The sequence below is a fragment of the Parasteatoda tepidariorum genome, chromosome 5 (assembly GCF_043381705.1).
Source record: "Parasteatoda tepidariorum isolate YZ-2023 chromosome 5, CAS_Ptep_4.0, whole genome shotgun sequence".
NCBI lineage: Eukaryota > Metazoa > Arthropoda > Arachnida > Araneae > Theridiidae > Parasteatoda > Parasteatoda tepidariorum.
The window spans coordinates 68,342,938-68,366,020 of NC_092208.1; positions in this window are offsets into that span (position 1 = coordinate 68,342,938).

Sequence of the window (23,083 nt, forward strand, 5' to 3'; positions counted from 1 at the left end):
GGATGTTTCCCAGACCGTCGCCAATAGCCCATTGTGCAGCTCTAGTGCGACGTAAATGAACAAATCAATCAATCAAACATTAGAATATGCAAGAAGTATACATAAACACATAATGTTAAGGCATTTCATTTTTCAAAAAAAGTATTTTGACAACAATTTTTAACAAAAAATTATAAACTAAAACTGGGAGGACAGATTGTAAAGATACTGTTGACGGTTCCCGTTAGACCATCGAAGTCAAGCATCACTGACTGTGGTCAGTAAGCGGGTGGGTGACCACTTTGATCAGCCTGCGTAGGGACCGTGACTGCGCGGTATCGGTCCTCGTTAAACTGTACCGTAAAGTGCTCGACTTCGCGCGCAGGTCGTCGGGCTACCGAAGCGGCGGGGGTGCCATCCCCTCCGCAGAGGATCAAAATTGTGATGGCTTGTCTTCGGATCATCCTCCGGGATGTTTCCCAGACCGTCGCCAATAGCCCATTGTGCAGCTCTAGTGCGACGTAAATTAACAACAACAACCTTAATTTATGGACATGAGTGTAAATAACTTCATAAGACGTTTCGAAAATGTCAATACTTATGTACTAATATTAATTTAAGAAATTATTAGAATTTATGAACTATTATGACAAGTTTGATATTTTATGACATTATAAATTATTATGACATTTAAAACTATTATGTCCTACTACGAAAAAAAAAACTGATTTTATGGGCTTTAAATTAGTATTCATGATGATTTCAAGGCGCAATTTTTATTTTAGAAGCGTGAATCGTCGAAAAAAGCAAATCTTGAGAAGGTAAAAGTGTCGATTATTGCTGCTAATCACCAAACCGATGTAACAACAAAATAAACAATAAAAGACGATAAACAATAAAATAAAGGTTTGAAAAATATAAATGATTTTGTCCTATAAATTATTTGCAGAAAAGTTTCCCAATTTTAAATGCGATTTCATAAAAATCTTTAACGCATTTTTATTTAGAATTTTCAGCCCTTCCCTATTTTAATAATTTCTTGAAGTTTTTACAATTTCTGAACGTTTTTATGTCGTTGGAAGAACGAAACTGACAACTCAAAACCTCACTTTTGTTAAAGGTCACAACTTGAGAAATAGGAATTTGTACATTTATTTTGCAAACAGAACGACATCAAGAATTTTTTTTAAAATTTACAATATTTGTATGGTTTTTAAGATGCTTTGGATAACTTTAATTTGGTTTTTAGTAATGGGTTTTAGTTCCATTTTAATACCATTATAAATGAAAATGACCCTATTAATGTTAGTAATTTGTTGGAATGCTGATCTGAAATAATTTTAATTCATACCATCTCAGCACGAGTTAAAAAAGGTAGTAGTAATTATTCTTAGTTGATATGAATATTGATTAATAAAAATATTTTATTATCAGCATGGCTGAGAAAAGCAATAATGCGACTGTGAGTGATGTTCTATAAAAATGGTCGTACGAGTAGGTTGATATAATTCAGTGGTTGAAGGCCTGACATTGTTAAAGACTGTGGTTCGATCCTCAGTGAGGGTTGGAAACTCGCCCAGCTTCAGATCTACTCGTATCAGTTAGACTGGGAAGTAAAGCAGATATTGTGGTCCAATTGCAGTATTGCAACACGATGCCCATTCCATCGTGCGATATTCTGACAACATTGACACAATTATACCGTTGTGAATGAAATTGCAGATTCTTAAACATCATTCAACCATTGCAAAGTACCTAGCCCGGTTTTTCATGGCTCTGTCTTTGAGTGACCATTGTAGGAATGTCACGTAATTTTAACCCTGGTCAGACAACGTGGACTACACCTGAGCTGGTACGACTGTTACCAAACTTCCATACCACAACCAACGAGTTGGCTTTCAGACACGGCATATTTAACGTGCACCTAACTATGGACACCAGCCGGTTATTTTGTTGACTGTCAGGATCGAACTCACTACCCCCGCTTTCCAACTAATTGTGTGAGTGACGCCTTAGTCGACTGAGCCACTGGAGTACCCATGTGCTGTTACAGCAGGAGTGCTTTACTTTATTTGCACGAGCGATAAACCAATAATTCTCGTAGTTAATTAGAATGTTGATTGATAAAATATTTTAAAATGCGCCATATCAGCACGAGTGAAAACGGCATTAATACGATGGTTTAAATGTTGATCTTTAAAAATATTTTTATCTACCATCAAAATTCACACTTTTCCGGTATAAGTAACCCCCACTTCTTCAGAAAAGAGCGTGTCTGGCTTTAAAGTAAACAATAATAAGGCATTTCTTGCAATAACTTGCAAAGTACTCCGAATAAACCTTCAGAGACCATTGTGTTTCAGAATAACACACACAACATAATCTCCGCCTTAGAAAAACCGAACATTTCGTATGACTGATACGATTTTTATAAACGCGGACACCTACATTCAGCTTGAAATAGAGAATAATCCGCTGCCATTACTTTTGAAGAATGCAACTAGGCTCTTGGCGATGTTTCATACTTTTTGAAATATATGAGAGTAAAATATATCGCCAACTTGCTGACTTTATCCTTAGAATATGAAATAGTGCTCAGGAAGATTTTATGGGGTATGTTAGCTGTTCACATTATTATACAGTATCATATGAGGTCTCAAGAAAAGTTGACTGCGGCCTAAATTGTATTTACGCGATTTTAAGGCGACAAAAAATGTTTCCACGAAACACATTTCAATAAGAAATAGAAGTTTTATGAAAAAGTCAGCCATTTTAATATTTTTTCATATTTTGTTGACATGACTAGTAGCCTGGGGGAGGCACAATAGGGTGGGGGTCGAAAATGTCGAACTGTCTTAAATCTTTTTACCGGTAGTGTGGAAAAGTTGTTAACATTAATTAAGAAATATGCGAAATATGGAAACGCTGAATTAATACATTTTATCACCTTAATGGACTCAAAGTGTCAAACAAAATTATAATGAGACATAAGAGTTATAAATTATGAATATTTGACTAAAAATGTTAAAAATTGAAAAAAAAAAGAAGATTTTTTTTTGATTGGCTTGTTGTAGCACTTAAAAGTTACCGTTTCCTTATAAGAATTTCTAAACAAAATTTAAAATATTATCTTCTGTCATTATCACTCAATATTATCAATATCATTTGTGCAATGCAAACTTTGGTGCCATTGAGGAAGCAGAAGATATTAAGTTACAATTCAGCTTCGAATAATATCTTTTGCCGCATCCATTTTCCAATCAAAATTTTTGGACTACTGAGGCGGAAGATAAGTTACAATTTTAAAGATTCATTTGCTAATATCTTTTGCCACATCAATTTTCTAATCAAAATTTTCGTACCACTGAGGCAGCAGAAGATATGTTACAATTCTAATGATTCCTCTTCAAATATCTTTTACAGCATCAATTTCCCAATCGAATTTTTTGTACCATCGAGGCAGCAGACGATCTCAATTCTTAGATTGCAACATATCGATGTTACAATTCTAAAGGTTCATCCTCGAATAATATCTTTCGTCGCATCAGTTTTCCGATCAAAATTTTGGTACCATAAGGCAGCATAGAGTGTTAAGTTACAATCCTAAGATTTAACTTCGAACACTGTCTTCCTTCGCCTTAGTTGTGCAATCCTAACTTCATTTTCACTGAGGTGGCAGAAAATATTAAGTCACAATTCTAAGATCAACGGAATCTACGATTTTTTTATAGCTTTTTGAACTGCAACAGTTTTAATCTAATTTTCACTATTTTTGATTCATGCAGAAGAGTCATAAGAATTTTGTAATGATGATTGTTGACAACTTTCCTACACAGATATTTCTATGTTTTCGATCCACCATAGTCCACATTAATTTTAGTAAGAGAATCGAAGAAAAGAAATTGATTTTCGGGGTCACAATAAGCTCAGGTTTTACATTGACAGTTATCTATTTTTCAGTGTAATAGTACCAACTTACCTAAAAAAGAAACAATTTTGTATTAAAAATAATTTGAAATTCGGCTCACGAGGAAAATTAAATTATAGTAGATTTTCTACTTTCTTTGCAATTTTTTTTTTCTTTTACCGCAGATATGTATTTTTTAATTTTTAAATATATTTAACTGCATTATTTTCAAACATGCTTTAGCAAAATAAACCGTAAAACAAATTAAAGCGTCGAGAGGTTTAATTTTTTTGACACTCTGAATTAATATGCTAAATTTTGGAGCTGTAATATTAAAATTTTTTATGTTGATGTTCTCCAAAGTTTATTATCATTAGATTAAAAATGGTTAAAAAAATTATTCCGTAATGTCACTGCTGCCCTCTAGTTTTTGGTTGAGCCGGTCTGGTGGCCAAGCGGTCAGCATGCTCGACTACGAAGCCAATGGTAGTGGGTTCGAATCCCTCTCATGGCACTGATGTTTCTCTGTGCTGTTCTATGATGTGTGAATGTGGCCCACTCAAGGAGCGGATATCGGTATGTCAGTGTGGCGAGAGTAATGGTGCTCGCCTTCGTGACATAGGTTCGCAGGCACTTCAGGCATCTTCTGAGGCGGTGAACAAGTGTTCAGTGCCTGTTAAAAAAAGTTTTTGGTTGAAAAACAAAGGGCCATACACTAACCCTTTAAATGTGATAGATAGGAAAAAATGTCAATTTCATTGCGTGCCAAATCATGGACAATGGTAAAGCAGAAAAAATTAACGTACTATATTAAACATAAAACAAATGTGCGTTAAAAATATCTGAAATAGATATTCACTTATAAATCTGAAAAGCATTCTTTCATATAAAAAGTTTGAAATTGAATTCAGGTTTCCTTTCAAAATACCAAAACGGTATTTGTATGAAATTTAAATTCTTAGGGATTTGAAGAAAAAATTATCTTTATGTCTGAAACTTAAAGTTAGATTAGTTTTCGTTCAAGAATAGAAAACTTTAACAAACAACCCCGCTTAAATGTTCGCTTATTAAATGACACTCTTTAAATGATATTAACGCAAATATGTCCAAAGTATTTTGCATAAAAAATTAAAGATAAATTTAGCGATAAATTTAGTTTTCCTGAAAAAAAGAGTTTGTTACAAAATATAGAATTTTTTTTTTCAATTTTAAAGCAAATGCAAAGTCAATAGCCATTTTCATTCAAAGTAGAGGCTTTATTTTTGAAGTAACTTTCATTTTAATAAACATAGAAATCACATAGTTGCAAAATCACAAAGCTTTCTGTTCCAGACACAAATCATATGTTGCATTAATGTTAAGTTTTATTTTTTATTGAAGGATTATGCTAACAATGTTCTTTTGAATGTATTAACGGAATGTAAGATTTAATGATTCAAAAATCGAAATTGATTCAGCTGCAATAAATGCAAATTAAATTCATGTTAGAAAACAAGAAGAAAAGTAAATAAAATGTAACTAAAAGTGTATTTTTTGATATAAAACGCTTAAAAGTGAATTTAAATTTTCTTTAATTCCGAAACATTATTGATGGGAAATTTATATTCTAGCAAATAAAATGAAGTAAAAATTTATTATCAGCGCAAAAAATTATTTTTCACGTGTTTAAGTAAAATTTAAATTTTTTCGTAAGAAGGAAATTTGTGATTGAAGAATGATCAAACATACAAAACTAAAGCAAATATTTATTAATAAAAAAGAGTAATCCATATGATAAGACAAAGAATGAGATGGATAAAGTGAAAAGTAAAAAATAATAATAAATCAGATGAAAACAAGAATAATGTAAAACATAACAGTAGTATTAAATAACATAAAACAAAATAAAAAAGGCAAAACAGTAATATAAAACATAAAATGTTAATCAGAGAGTGATATAAATTTTAGAGCATTAAATAACAGGGATGTTAACTGCTCTCCTGTGCGCAAAAAATCTTATAAAGTGGTAGATATTTAAAAACAAAAATTTTTGTTTATATTTATTTGGTTTTTATTGCCAATATTTTTGACTTATGGCAAAACGGGAGAAATAAAGTAGTGTTATCTGTGTATTTTTGAGTTATATATACATAATGATGGGCTAAATAATTTTAAATCAAATTTATGAAAGCAAATTCATACATTAAAACAAAAGCTTTGCTACCACTAGGAAAAACTTTCCCTCCACACAGAGCAAGTTGGCATCTCAAAAATATAAAACAAAACGTAAGAACGTTAAAACAGAGAGTAATATTGTTGTTGTTAATTTACGTCGCACTAGAGCTGCACAATGGGCTATTGGCGACGGTCTGGGAAAAATCCCGGAGGATGATCCGAAGACATGCCATCACAATTTTGATCCTCTGAAGAGGGGATGGCACCCCCGCTTCGGTAGCCCGACGACCTGCGCGCGAAATCGAGCACTTTACGGTAGCACAGTTTAACGAGGACCAATACCGCACACCCTCGGTCCCTACGCAGACTGATCCAAGTGGTCACCCACCCGCACACTGACCGTAGCCAGTGATGCTTGACTTCGGTGATCTACTGGGAACCGTGTTTTAACGATCAGTCCACTGCGGGACAGAGAGTAATATAAAGCATAATAGTTATAAATAATAAAAAACAAAAAATAAGAAAAGTAAAGAAAATAGTAGTATAAAATAAAAGAGCAATGAATAATATGAAACAAAGAAAAAGAACGTGAAAAGGGAAATGAGTGTGTCAAAAAACATTTTGTGCGTATTATATACCTAATGTAAATACATAATAAAGTGATTTATATTCATAAAAAAACTTGCGGAAGTTTGGGATTCTAATTGTTTCCCAATAAAGTCATAAAAAAAGTTAATTTAAAATGTAAGAGTGAAAATTTGAAGTTGAATTTATCTAATTTAGCTTCCTTTTTCTCACAAAAAATTGCATTAGTTACAAAATATTTAAATATTTTTTCGAATTTGAGAAAAATCTGGAGCAAATATTGTTTTCCCTAAGTAAGTTTGAAATTCGTTTACTTCAACAAACAGAGAAACCGTACATTACGAAATCAAAAATTCTTCAAAATTGCTCAAAAAAGCAAATATTTATGAAAAGAACAAGATATTATTCAGCGAGAAAGTTTGAAGATGAATGAAAATTACATAATATAAAAGAGAAAAATGGGGAAATTATAATATTGATGCAGGGAAAAGTTTCATGATGGTGTGGGGAAAAAACGTCTTCATGTTCATTCCTTCACCTTACTTTGATATGGTGTATAAATTCACAATCCATCATTCCCCTTTACGTATGTGGAAAAAAAAGCCGACTTACAAGTTATAGAATTCAGTGGCAAATAAGTTAAAGAAGGCGAAAAGAAATCCTCAAAAGCAAAGCTGGATGAGTTTCAATATTTATTTTCTTCAACTATTTATATTCAAACAATATTTACAAAACACGTGGGAAAACTTTGAGAAAAAATTGAATTTTTATTTTATTTTATAATAGTTTTATTTACATTGAAGTTATTAGAGTTTTATTTTATTTAAAAAGTGAGAAATCAACTGAAAAACTACTTAACTCATCCTACCTAAAAACTTTTTGATTTATTCTAAGTTTTCAGAAAATAAGATTTCATTTAGATTTATTGGAAAAAGTAAAAAAAATCTTTATTTTTTAACGCAATACATAATACTACAAAAATGAATCAAAAGCTAAATAAAATCGTATAAGATTTCTAGAAAAAATCATACTATTACAGAAATAATGCATCAATACACTAGATTTCTTATGTTACTACTATTAATTGTATAAATTGCCTATCTTGTGACTCAAAATAAACTGCTCATATTGGTTCATTATAGCACGTTAAAAAGATGAGTTTTTCGTACCTAAACAATGTCTCAGTTAAATTCTTTTGATCAATTTAACTTGAATGTTTACTCATCTTCTGTTTTGTAGAGTATACCAGATTATGACATCGTACTTTGCACAATACGCAAACACCATTAATAGAGTCATCATACAATCTAGATTAAAAAACCCACATGTACACAAACTTGCATTCGAAAACTAACTATTCACAAATTTTCTTAAAAACAGTTTTAAAATCGTAAATAGTAAAATTTTTTTAAAAACTTACAAGCGCTTCGTTGCTAATAGTTACATACGTCTTCATTAATATGACAAGAAACAATAGTAAAAACAGAGATGATTAAAAAAATCCCACTAAGGTTAAGCATACTAAAAGAGATAAATATACAGTTAAAAAAGCTGAAAATGTTCTTTTTTTAAAAATTACTGATTTCCAAATATTAGATGTCCCGTAGTGGACTGATCTTAAAGAAGCGGTTCCCAGCAGACCACCGAAGTTAAGCATCACTGGCTGTGATCAGCAAGCGGGTGGGGGACCACTTGGATCAGCCTGTGTAGGAACCGAGGGTGTGCTGTATCGGTCCTCGTTAAACTGTCCTACCGAAAAGTGTTCGACTTCGCGCGCAGGGTGTCGGGCTACCAAAGTAAGGGAGCCATCCCCTCTGCAGAGGATCGAAATTACGATGGCAATTTTGATCCTCTGCAGATGAAGTTTCCCAGACCGTCGCCAATAGCCCACTGTGCTGTTCTAGTGCGACGTAAATAAAATACCAGACCAATACCAACCAAATATTAGACAACTTTTTTACTTTTTATTATCGTCACATTAGAGCTGAAAAATGGGCTACTGACGACGGTCTGGGAAACATTCTTGAGGATGATCCGAAGACAGCATACAAGCGTCACAACCCGTTTTATGGGGAGGACACATTCGCAAACCATTCATCCATCCGTTGACCTAAACCAGAGCATGATCAATCAAAACATATAATTTTTAAAGCCTGGCCACCGACGAAAATCGAACCAAAGACTAGCAATTGGGTTGTTCATACCACTTAACTCTACCGGTAAACCTAAATTATTCGACAAATGTGGTACAAAAGTAAGGTCATTCACAATAGTAGTAGTTCACTTACCTCGCACTAGATCTGCACAATGGGCTATTGTCGAGGGTCTGGGAAATATCCCAGAGGATGATCCGAAGACATGCCGTCACAATTTTGATCCTCTGCGGCGAGGATGGCACCCCCACTTGGGTAGCCCAACGACCTGCACGCAAAGTCCAGCACTTTACGGTAGAACAGTTTAAAGAGGACCAATACCGCACACCCTTGGTCCCTACGCAGACTGATCCAAGTGATCACACTCCCGCACACTGACCGCAGCCAGTGATGCTTGACTTCGGTGATCTGCTGGGAACCGTGTCTTAACGATCAGTTCAGTGCAGGATTCATTCACAAAAGAGCTTTTGTTTTTTGTTGATTGGTTATTGCAATTACGTAAATTTTCAGGCTTGTGTGCTCAAAATAGGCTTATAAAAGGCTTATCAAGTAGAAGAGGACAGATAGCACCACAGGAGAGACAGCATCCTTTTTTTAATGATGTAGTAACTTTTCAAAAGTTCCGAGTCAACTACTGATCTACATTTATTGATGGCGTAAGATGAAAAAAAGTCGAACCTATGGTACTTCTGTCCAGCAATGTTTAATCTAATAAATACTCATAACCTGAGCGTTATTTAGTTTATTTATAGTTACACACATATATACAGTCTGTGTACTCATTACAAGCATGACTTTCTAGATGTTATTTTGATCCGGGCAGACATATAAAACTAGTAAAATTCGATCGTCTGTTTATACAGTCAAAAAGAGGAAAATTATTTTTGCCAAAATAATAGTTAGACTCTTAGGCCACTGCTTGCTTGCTTGCTTTTGTATGCCTGCATTTGTGGAGGGGTGCGATTGTTCTTGTTTTCAAGTGGCGCCATCTATGGCCAGGAATTCGAATTCCGCCACACCATACGTTACACCCGTTTCTAGGGCGGACCCATTCAAACATCCATTCATTCATCCACAGATCGTAATTTTTACCTGAATCAAAGAGCGATCGATCTCCAATCCAGACCCTCAAACCAGACCAGACCATACCCCCAAAGGTATGGATTTGCTATGGGAACATGGAGGATTTTGCAACTCAACAGATTTAACGTGCATCAGTCACCAGTTACTACACGGGGAGTCTTCGGTCTTTGAAACCATTGAATTTGAAAATGTAACAGACCGGACTGTATGGAGCTTAGGAAGCTGACCAAATGTCAGAAAGATCCGGGTTCAAATCCTGCTTCGGGCATGGATGTGTGTGTGTTCTATCTGTCCTTCTTATGTTGTTGTGGTGACATTTATCGACCTACATGTTGCCCACGAAAAAGAAATCAATAATATCGTCCGTTAAGTACCACGATGGCGTATGTTGACAGATGTGATGGGTACTGGAAAAGAAAAAAATTAGCAATTGATAATAGCAATTTCAGACATATAGGTAAATACTAAAGTATTAAGTGGTTTAAAAATCTTTTTTGAACAATACTTTTTTACCTTTTAAAGCAAACTTTGCAAAAAAGTTTATCCTAAAAGTTAACAAACATTTAAAAAAAATAAGTAAATTTCTTTTTTATCCCTACATTCAATCCTACTTTAAGGGGATAAATCATTAATCAAGGCAAGAGAAATCCTCATTTCCCTAAAGTTTTCCTCAAAACCGGATGTCACTCAAAACGAAACTTTGGAGACTAGTGCCAAGAACTGGAAAAGAGGAAAGATAATGCTGTTTTAAATTTATCGTAGAGCCTCTTCGGAGTTTAGTACATCCATTACCCTAGTGTCAGCGCATTATGCCCATGCCTGGATTATCCATACATTCCCTGCAGACAATAAAATTCTCTTTCATCGAATCAAATGTTCGATACCTTTCTCTAAAAATTGGCAGTCGAATTTCGAAGATGACATAAAAGCTTCCATATTTGGATTCTCGTTGGTGGAGCGCCGTTTGGGAAAAGCCGTCATAACCAGTATAAATAAATATTTATGGGCATATTATTCTATTCCAATACTTGGTAATTATTCGAAAGGCTGGAAAGGTATTGGATCGAAGGAATGGTATAAATAGTAATTTCTAGAATGGAAATTCAAGAAGACAAATTTTAAACTGGAATTGAGTGCATAATTTGGTCAAATGTTCTCTGCAAATTTCGATATTAAAATGTAATTAATATTTTAATTTACTTTTTTGGATTTATGATTTAGTTGAGTCCTCCCATACCCATTAATCAAACGTACTATTACAAATACTATTACAAAGGATAGTTCATTCTATCCAAATTATTTGAAAAAATATTCTTTAGTATAATACTGTAGTCTTTTTAAGAAATAGCCATTGATATATTTTATTTAATATTTTATAACTTGCGTTGAACAGCAGACCTAATTCTGAGTTAACGACTATCAATGTTCAACTCCGTAGCCTTGTAATTTTGAACCCAACAAAGAAAACAAGGTAACTTTTGGATCTAGCATTGGGACAAACTAGAATTCATGGACGGAACTAGCCCGCATTTCCGTTACAAGGAGAGGAAAATAACAAGAACCTCCTACGGTTAGCCCGATGGCAAAGGAATTCTAACCCATGATCCATTTACCACTGATGACACTTTTCGTCAGCACTGTGATCGGTGCGAGCCGGGAGCATGTTTTCATATCGACTGGGAATCGAACCCTTGTTACCTTATTGAAAGGCTAATGCTACATCCCCTAATCCACCGTGGCTAGGGGCACGCTTCTATAGCACATAAATTGTTTTAAGACTATTAACTATGAACTTTCGCAGCTTGTAATTGGCGCAGTATCCTTATTTCTAGCTTTCGGCCTATAAACTTTAATCAATCTTCCAATCTTATTAAGTAGAGAAGGGCAACAATAAATAAATAAATTAGATTATTTAGATAGAGCTCTCCTCTTCCAATGAGGTTAACCGGGTTCGAATTCCAGCGATGACTGGTTGATTCGAATTCTGCACCCGGCTTGCGCTGACAACAGTGCTGACGTAAAATATCCTCAGTGGTAGACGAAACATGGGTTAGAACATTGTCATGGCAACAATGAATGAACATGGAAACATGGGTCCGCCGAATGAAATGTATGTTTATTTAGAGCAAGTATGTTTTGTGTTTGATTTCGTATCTTAAAGTATTATCTATCTCAATTAATTAGCATATTTGAGGTTATTCTCTTGAACCATTAAGATAGAGCTCTGGAATGTAAAGATCCGATCAAAAGTTATTCAGAGAAGGCCGTTTACTTTTTGCGCACTGCACGTCTTAATTTCCTTTTTTTTTATACATGCTTGACTATGAGTAATATTTATTAATTATTTGGGATGGTCCGTTTTTTTGCGCACTATGCATTGTAAAAACTCTGGTGTAATATCTCCCTAATTATGCTATTGCAAAACTCAAAATATAGTGTGAAGGAACCCTTTAAGCTGAGTTAAAACCAAAGTGAGCATTCAGCATTCATATACGATTTGAAGGGAGTAATTTAAATCTTAACACTTAAAATTTAATAATCTTACACCAAACTTTCATACTTTTGCACCATACGAGAAATATTTTCACTTCCGAAATCACTAAAGTTGGCAATTGGCGATCTTTGAATATCAAGAACCGCCAAGTAGAATATCGCAAGTAGTTAATTTGCAATCTGGAATAAGCTTGGATTTACACCACTTTTGGCATAAATGTTAAGTGCCAAAAACGAAAGAAGAAAAACCCGGATAAATTTGAATAACTTCTGATCTAATGATCAGATCTTAATATTCTAGGACTCCATCTTAATGGCTTTAGGTGATCTCAAATATGCTAATTAATAAATGCAGGTGATATCTTAAGATACGAAAACTGACACAAAACACTTACTGTCTCTGAATAAACATGCCTTTTTTTGACGAATTCAGATTCTGACCTCCAAAATGTAGGGGTAGCAGCAATCTGGGAAATATGGTCCCGATACCTTGTTCAGTAGAGCGCTCCAAAGTTTAAACCTCTTCATGTTAATTTTACTTTTTGTGTATTTCGCTATATCTCGAGAAGTTTTTAAGCGAATTGAAAAAATTTTGCTCAATCATAAAGTTATTTTATTTAAAGATAATTCATGTGAAAAATAGCTTTTAGTAAATATTTGTTATTTTTTATTATTTTTTTTAAGAATGCTCGAAAAAATTTTGAATTGAAAGGGATAACATTTTTTTGCATCATTTTAAAAAGCACCATTTTGTATGGCAAAATGCTGAATTTTAGCAGAATTAGTTGAATAGCTCCAGAGAAATTGAGTTTCAAAAATGATTGATATTTAAAATTCGATTTCTCAGGAACTATTCGCCAAATTTCTCTCAAATATTGTAATTTACCTTGTAAAATTATGTTCTTTAAAATGATGCAAAAACTTTTATACCTTTCAAATATATTTTTTTCCGATTATCATGTAACAAAATAATTATAAAATAATAAATATTTACTAAAATTTATTTTTTGTATGGAATTATCTTTGGTTAAATGAATTTTATAACTGGGTGCAAAAATTTTTCAATTCGCGCAAAAAGTTCTTGATACATATTTATTTAATGGCAGGAAGTGAACTTATCGTTCATCGCTATGGTAGGTGAAGGAAATATTGCTCACTTTTCGTTGCCTGATGAGCACCTTATGACTAAAGTCACTAAGGTGACCAACTTTACCCACGCCAATGATACCCGTTCATAGGGTAAGCCACATACGCACATCACACACAGAGACAAACATCCATGCCCTGAGCGGGATTCGAACTTGCGGCTATTGGCTTCGAAGTCAGGCACGCTAACCACTAGGCCACACTGCCGTCAGTTCTCGAGTTATGGTGAAATACGCAAAGAGTAAAATTAACATTAAGGGGTCCATACATCGCTCTCCTGACCAAACTATAAGGACCTTATTTCCCGGATTGCGGCTACCCCTATATTTTGGGGATCAAAATTCCAAATCCATTGAAAAAAAGCTATGTTTATTCAGAGAAAGTGCGTTTTTGTGTCTGATTTCGTATCTTAAAATATCGTCTACACTTATTAATTTGTATATTTGATGTAACCTCCTCGAGCCATTAAGATTGATGGAGTCCTAGATCATGAAGATGCGGTCATTAGATCGAAAGTTATTCAGGGTGTTCTATTTTTTCTGGTCCCTGTGCATTAAAAATTTTCACAGAGTAGTTTCAATGAAGGTGAGTTCATTATTGCTATTATTTCGCGGTTAAAAAGTTTAAAATTAAACTTTCATTTTTTGTTATTTTACCTTTTTTCCGTAAAATGATGTTAAATTTTGATTTTTAGCATATTTTGCATAATGGGAGAGTTTTTTTTTGTTTTGTTTTTGACTTCACATTTTGGTCAGGAAACAAAATAAGCAAGATTTGAAAAACTAAATACTTTCCATATAGCAGAGAAAAGTTTATTTTAATGTTAGTACACACAAAGCTATACAAAGTTTATGAAAGCTTTGCAAATGAACAATGTAAAAATGTTAAAAAAAATGCTAAATTTAACTACGCTAGTTTACGTGCTATGAGGTTCGCATTAAGCTTTCATAAGCAATCATTGCAGTCTTTACAAAACAAAGCTAGGGAAACCTAAAATTGAGGAGGAATTATCATTTGCAAATCAAGAGTAGAAAGCGTTCTCAAACCGAAGATAAAAACCTTGTGAGTTTTACAGGCCCCAGGAAAAAAATGTGAGATGTCGCATTGTCCTGTTGAAAGACCACTTTGCTGATCAGCATGACACGTCTCTTGGACTGATTGGTTGCTTTGACTCTCTCTAAAAGTTCACAATAATAAGTAACTTTTTTTCATACTTGAATCCTCAAAAGGATATAGCCAAACTATATTTGTAATCTGCTTAAAATTTCAGCCTGTTTGACACTTTCTCTTGTTAAAAATTTAATTACTTGCTTTAGGAACGTTACACTCACTCATGATTAAAATTACTAACAAAAAATAAAGAACTTACAAAGAACTAAATACCACCAAACAATTATTTAGAGCCGCAATGGCTCAAGGAATAGAGCGTTCGCCTTCCAGTGAGATGAACAGGGTTCGAATTCCAGTGATGGCTGGCCCTTACGAATTCTGCATCGGTCTTGCGCCGACCACAGTGCTGACGTAAAATATCCTCAGTGGTAGATGGATCATTGGTTAGAGTTCGTTTGTCGTGGGAGGTTCTCGTGGTTTTCCTTTCCATGTAGCGCAAATGCGAGTTAGTTCCATCAAAAAGTCCTCCACGAAAGCGAATTTCTCCCAATACTTAATTCAGGAGTTCCCTTGTCTTCTGGATGGGGTTCAAAATTATAAGGCTACAAAGTTGAACATTAGCGGCCGTAAACCCGAAAAATTGGGTCAGCTGTTCAACGACGGTTATAAAATAAAATAAAAACAATTATTTAGACTCTAAATAAAGCTATACTGTTGCCATGACAATGAGAATAAAAATCATCTGCTGCTATTAAAAAAGTCTTATTTATATTTGATCCACCTACGTTATGTATGCAACTAGGCAATAAATATCTTGGTTAAATCAGACAATTCTAAGTCGGACAGTTTTGTTTCAACAGGCCTTTGAATCATAGCTACCTAACCTTGCCCTATATGTTTATGAATTATCTAACCTTGCCCTATATGCCTTGAAAATCTCCAAAAAATTACTTGAATAGAATTTCTTATCTTGCAATTTTTGATTGGAATGAGAAATTGTGATCAACGTGGGTAAATCCTAAAATATATTTACACAGCCAATCGCTGTGTTATGGCGTACAAACAAAAATAATTTTAAATATTATTTTTGAGTTATAAAAGTACTCTAAATGTGACCCAATATATTAGATACTGGATCTAAAGAGGTTAAATGAGTGGGACATTTACATCATATTGTCAGTAGTTTGATTCATTTCAGTATTTGAGTCATTCCAGGAAATTAGCAGCCGCAATAAAAAAAGAAGAAGAAATGGGGAGCAATTTTTTGTTGTTGTTTTCTGTTGAATTAAACTATTTTTAATCGATATCAGATACTTTTGCAACGCTGATTTCAAATCTGCAATCAGCTTCACTCTCCAAGCTCCAGTTTCTTTTTAAAAATACATTTTAGTCTATTTTTTGTCATAATGTACAAGTAATAAAGAACAGGCTGTGGCTTAAATGCTCAAACAAGCTTCTAAGGAAGTTAGGGTACATAATGAGAGTAAAAACTGCATAGAAATCCATGCCTGGAAATTTCGCCATACATCGCTAGGAGCATTATGACCAGTTTCTTCTTGTGCTTCAGAACATGTCATAATAGGAGAAGCGCCCCTAGCCGTGTACGACGACATTTCCTGGCATTGGTTTTTATGCAATTTTTATTCTGATGATACGCCCTAACTCCGCTAGAAGTCTGTTGTAACATTCTTGCGTGCCCTCTTATATTTATTGTTTTCAAACTTATACATTTCAACAAAAAATAGACTGGGATTGTCGTTTTCTTAAAACAAATCTGTACCTTAAAGAGCAAAACTAATTTCTGATTTGAAATCCTCAAACCCAAATTTGGCAGTATGAAACAGCAAAATAAATGGAACAAAAATTTGTTCCCCTGTGTCACAAATAAAAATAATAATAATCGGTTTTTTTAAAACTTTCACGATTATTTCGAGCAAGATTAATGCATTCATAAAGCAGTGCATTCATAAAGCAGTGTAAATTATAACGCTATGAAATAGTTTTGTATTTTAAGGATTTTTATTTTTTTAAATAAATATTGTCATGATTAATTTTTTTTAAGTATTCTTTTTAAACTATTTTTTTTAAAAATAAATGCTAAATTTATTTTTTATTTGTTTTAAAATTTATTTCATTCAGGTTTATTGATAAAATCGAATACTTAAAAAATCTATTGAAAGCAAAAGTAAAATGCACATTGTGTTTATTTTAAATGCCATATTTTATCAATTATACAGGGTTATTCATACTTCCCTCCGGGCAGGAACTGGACTATCGCATTGATGTTTGCCGTGCGACCAAGGGTTCACACATAGAACACCTGTAATGTATGTAAGTAAAACTTGAATAGTTTCGGAATAATTTCATATGTTTCTTTTTTTCATATTCGTCTTCTTTTTTTTACTATAACGCTTCGAAACCCCGGAGGGAATTATGAATAACCCTGTATGTAGTTTAAAGGAAATAGTTCCTTTAACGTAAATAAAATAAAATTAATAAAATACAAATTAAATAAAATATGTTAAATAAAATACAAATATTTCCAAAGGTTCTTTTCATTAATTTATTTTCCCTTTTCCTGTTTTAAAAACTAAAGTAGTATTATCATTGTGAGAATTTTTTCAATGTTTTCTAAACTTACATTTATCATTTTTAATTTAGCATAAAAATGTTTTTTTTGTTAGTTTATTTTTTGCAAATGTGAAATAAATTTTTTTTTTTAAAGGTTATTTCTCTTTAATTTTCTCGTCTTTAAATATATAAATAACGTAGGCTTAGGAAAGCAAATCATGTTTTTATTAAAATTTGTTTAAAAAAAATTTGTATTTCAAATAAAAAAAGTTCTCTATTATTATGAACTTTAAGTAAATATATCTAAATATGTAACGTTTTCATTTTATTTTTCATTATAAATATTAAGTCGCTGACTTTATTTATTTTTTATTTTTTTTAAATAAATATCATTTGAGAGTTACAAGAAAAATATTGAAGAGAAGTTGATATTGCATTCTATGAAGGGAAATATTTCCACATTTTTCAATCATTTACGTATAAAGAGGCTTTTCATTGCTAAATTTGTTTACTAGATTTTCTTGTACGTTTTGCCAATTAAGTTCAAGAAAGTTACCAATTTTTGGAGAAATGAATTTTTAATATTTATTTCAATTTTTGAATAGAGAGAAAAACAAGAAAATAAATACTATCAAAAATTGGGCTTGATATGTTCTATTAAAGAAACTTTAAATTGTTATATGCATTATTTCGTTTACAGGTATTATTTATACACTGTTTAATTAAAGCAAATTACGCTTTTCTAAACTCTTATGTTCATAAGATTTACTAATTTACACATAACGTGCATAAATAATTTTATGCCTTAACTTTATACATCATAATATGAATAGTTCATTTTCATATTACTAACTATAGTCTAAAACTGGTTGTTTAAAGAGAGAATATGAAGGGTTAAATATAGATATATCATCATAGTGTAATCGAAATCTTATGCTGACAAAAATGCTGTTAAAAGCTATACACTTTGATGATACAGATGTTTTAAAAATGATCAATAAAAAAATAGAAAGAGATAGAAGCGAACTGTTTGCTGTGTTCTTCTTAGGTAATTAGTTTATTCGTTCTCTCCAAGTTTCAAAATTAGTTGCTGAGTTCTTCAACAGGAGGCGCTCTTCCATTTTTTTTCCTAAATTAACATCGTTTGAGGCTATAGCATTAGATAGTCTAAGGACAAATTGACAATTATATGAGTTAAATTTTTTTTAGCATTTTGTTATTTTTTTAATGCAAACAGCAAAAAATCAATTTTTTGAATCGGAAGAGCTATGCGTTGACGAGCTTTTTATTTTATTCTGAAACTCGACGAAGAAAGCGCGGCTTTCTAAGCCTAACGAAGCGAACCGCTTATTTCTGTCTCTTTTCAATTCATCCGTTCTTTTTGGGTTAACCATTAATTCAAACACTAAAAGGAGGAAACTTAGTGATTAATAAATGAATGAGTGGATGAATGTCCAATTCTGAAAACAGTTTAATCACGAATATTACTCTGTAACAAAACAATAAGATTAAAAGATTCCTTTTTAGAACTTAAAATATACCCTTAAGCACTGCTAAAAGGGTTAACGTCGCCAAGAGTGCCATTTCCCTTTTTATGCTGAGTGAAAGGGAAAAATGTTCTATAGAGCAAAGACAAAAATCCCCATTTCCCTCTTTCTTTGGAACTTAAAAGATACCGGTATTAAAATGCACTTTCGAATTTTTCTTCTTCTTCTTTTTATCGTTACTATAAAAAGAAAATGGCGATCCAAGTCTTCCATAATCATATTCCGCTGACGAACAAATCGCGCTGGAACACTAAAAGGGGGAAATTTAGCGTGCTTAATCTTTCTGATGATATCTGTCGCTGACCTAGCATACAGTTATAGATTGGTATAATATAATAGCCGGATTTGACAACTAAAGCTCTTTTCTGGAACTTATTTATAGAAATTTGTCTCCTTTTTTTAGTTTTTATTAAGTTCTCCAGTTTCTTCTATCCGGGCTATTTCTGTTGGAGGTCGGGTGGGGGTAGAAATAAGTCACGTATTGGACTCTTGAATTTTTGTCTACGTCATCGAAATCGGTGTTATTATCTTCTAGTGGCCTTTGTATCATCCGCCTTTGATATTTCAAATCAGAAGATCGTTTAATTGATATCGGCCACTAGAATCAATGTAATTGATTATAAAAAGTACTTTTTTGGTTTCGTTTATTGTTCGAATGTTGGCTGAAAGACTCTTATAAGTTATCAATATTTTTATTCTAATTTTTTTACTGGATTTCGTAGTGGTTTAATTTTAGTTTTATAATGGCGGGTGAAGAGAGATTTTGTAGAACGTTCTCTGTACTCTCATTCTCTGAAATTTTGAAATATAAGATAGCAAACTTGATATCGGATACTAGACTTAATAGGATTGATTGTAAAATGCATATTTTAATTACTGTTGAAATGTAGAAAAATCAATTTTAAATTTTAAATATTTTCATTATAAAGTTTTACTGGATTCTCCGCTTGTAAACTTTAATTTGCATAAGTTTGCAAGAGATATTGAACAGAAAATTCACATTTACGGATGTACATAGTTTTCAAACCTTTTAAGCAGAATTTTCAAAAATCAAATTTTTCATATTTTTTCTTCTTCATTATTTTGAATTAATTTAGATCAAAATAAGTATAAAAGTTATATTCAGCATTTTAATAGTCTGTGGAAATACAGCATGAAACACAGGTGTATTTTTCTACGTTAAAGGTAAAATATTCTCAAACATGGCTCACATCCAAACAATATCTTTTTAAATTTGAATTTATTTAGATCTGAGAGAAATTCAATATTCATGACTGAAATTCCTTTGATTTAAAAAATCAGTTATTGATAAATTTTTTGAATATGACTGAAAAAAAAATTTAAACTAGTAGATACTTTTTATGAGATTTTATATTTTAGTACAAATCTAATTTCGATAATTTAACAAATTTTAGTAACTACTATACTATTTATTATAATTAAAATATAATATATTATTATAATTAATTTATTATATTTAATTATATATATTTATATTTATAATAGCTTATAATTTACATATTTATAATTTATTGTATTTATAATTTATTATATTTATTATTAATTTATATAATTAATTTACTATTATATTACTATTTATTATAATAAAAATAAAAGTATAATAGAGAGAGAGAGAGAGAGAGAGAGAGCAAGGTTTATATCATCCGCTAAAACATACTATCGTGTAATTGATATCTGCTACTTCAACCAATAGAATTGGCTATAAAAAGTTTTTTTTTAAGCTCATGCATTCCAATGCTGGTTGAGAAACACTTGTATTTATTCTAATTGTTTACTGGATTCTACCAGTAAATTTTATTTTGAAACTGGCAATGAGCAGAAATCTTAAAATGGGGGAACTCTTCGTTGTTTTTTTTCTGCGTCTAATTTTTCCAAATAGATTTATATGGCAGATGAGACACAGTAAATACACAAATGCTAACTTTAAGATTCCTAGCTTTACTCAGAAGACGAGTGAGCCTCTGAGTAAAAGCATTCAGATAAACTTGCATTATAAGACTAGGTCTGAAGTAGTATAAGAATCTGATGGTATGTACGTATAACAAAATTTATTCAGTACATTGTGCTTGTGCTTTATGTATTTGTACTTCGCATATTGCGACAAAAAATAGCAAAAGTACATAAATGGATTATACCTAAGTAGGATTCTATTTTCTAATTATTTTATTGTTACACAGATGGATAAATATTTAAAAGCAAATAACTTTTTTGTTAAAAGCAAATCTTTGTTTCTTTTTAATGATTGAATAGATAAAATAAGAACTCTATACTGCATAAATACTCAATGGAGTTTTTTTTTAATCGAGCTCGCTCTCATAGCAATAACTTTGTTTAAACACATGTGCAGAAAATAGCATAAAAAGTTATGCTTTATTAAACATGCTTTATAACAACTAACAACATATATTATTTTAGATTACGTTTTGAAGTCTCACGTGTTTGAATTTTTAATGAATTGAAGTTTTATTATTTTGTTTTTAATAAGATTAAGAAATTTTTTAAACTGAGAACTGATTTTAGTCAATATCAAAAATTGTTTTTTGGTTTTTTATTACGTTAAATTACATACATTAAATTACATACATTAAAAAAAATTTGTTTTTGTACCATTGATCAATATTTTTTTTCAGTCGTAATATTCTACTAAAACACATATTTTCTACTTAAAAAAATGAATTACAACTTGATTTTCGCTTATTATATTTTTTTAAAAGAAATGTGTTGGGAAACTTGCAATTCGTGTTAGAGAAACGAGTTACAACTTGATTTTTGTTTCTTATATTTTTAGAAATATATTGTGAAAATTGCAAATCATTCTTGTGAGTTTTAACTTGTGAGTATATATTATTACATCTTGTGAGTATATGTTAGTTATAACTCGATTTTTGTTTCCTATTTTAAGAAACATATTGCGAAAATTTGTAAATCATTCTTGTGAAACGAATTACAACTAGATTTTTGTTCCATACTATTTGAAAAAATATTATGTGAAAATCGAAATTTATTTTGAATAGAAGAGTTACAATTTGATTTGTGTTTCTTTCTTCAGATTCGTATTGTAGAAAAGATCACCCATAACGTGGAAAATTTTTTTATGGGTGATTCTGTTTTTGTTTTTCAGGGAAATATTTTGTAAAAGTCAAGTGAGTATTTGGAAATTACACGCCAAATATAGAGAGATTGAATGTAGGATTTAGTGGCACAAGGTCCGAATGAAGACATGCTGCGCCAAACAGTACGGTAAAAACGCCAAATATTGAAGAAAAATGCCTTCTTTATCAGTATTGTATAAATAGGATAATAAATTTGGTTTTTTATTTCGAGAATATAGTGAAAAAATAAAATAAATAAAGCAAACATATTACATTGCTGACTTTTGTCAAGTTTTTGCTAATGTGTAGAATTATCAAAACACTATTTCATTAAAAAAAAAAATTCAATAGAAGAACATCGCAATAGCATATATTTGGTGAGAGAAATATTTTGTTGATATAGGAAGTTTCTATACACCTTCGCTGTTAACCAGACCTTGACTCTAACTCGTTAGGTTCAGAGCCATATTAAAGTTTAGAAAGAAACAATTAATCATATACTTTTTATTTAATACTATCTGCCTTCAAAACGAAATCGATGTAAGTTTTGCACCTTTCAATATGACTACTCAATTCTTAGAAAATTTGAAATCCATCACTTTTCTTAAGTCAAAAAAATATTTAAATATAAGGATATAAGTTTATTTTATTCAGATTTTCCATAAATATGTTCCTTTAATATTCCTTTTTTATTGAACACATAGAAGTTTTTCGCGTATCCTTTTGAAATATATTTATGTATTACTTTTCATACTATGTGTGAAAATAGCATGTTATATTCCAATCTTTTTTACGAAGTTTATTTAGTGATTTTTGTGTGCTTCGTATTCATAATTTTTTTCCAAATGTCCTGCTGAATTTTAAGAGTAGAATAATTCATTTTTTGAGATGTGTGTAATAGAGTTTATTTTCTCTTTTTACGTTTTTATATAAAAATTTTGCGAAACGCAATATTTATTTTAAACACCTGACACAACATGAGATTTATATTACCTTTTAGTATGCAAAAGCGAAATATTTTATTGGATTGTTGGAGAAATTATAATGAACCTTTTGTCAGTTTTCCCACCCATAAAATAGAATTGTTTGAACGAAATATTTATTGCAATAATATTTGATTCAAATTTGATTACTTTTGTATAAACTTAGACAAATGGTATAAATTCAACTTACTTTTTTCAACAAATAAATAAGTAAAAAAAATATTTTTCAATATTTTCTGCATTTTAAAAACAAATGCGT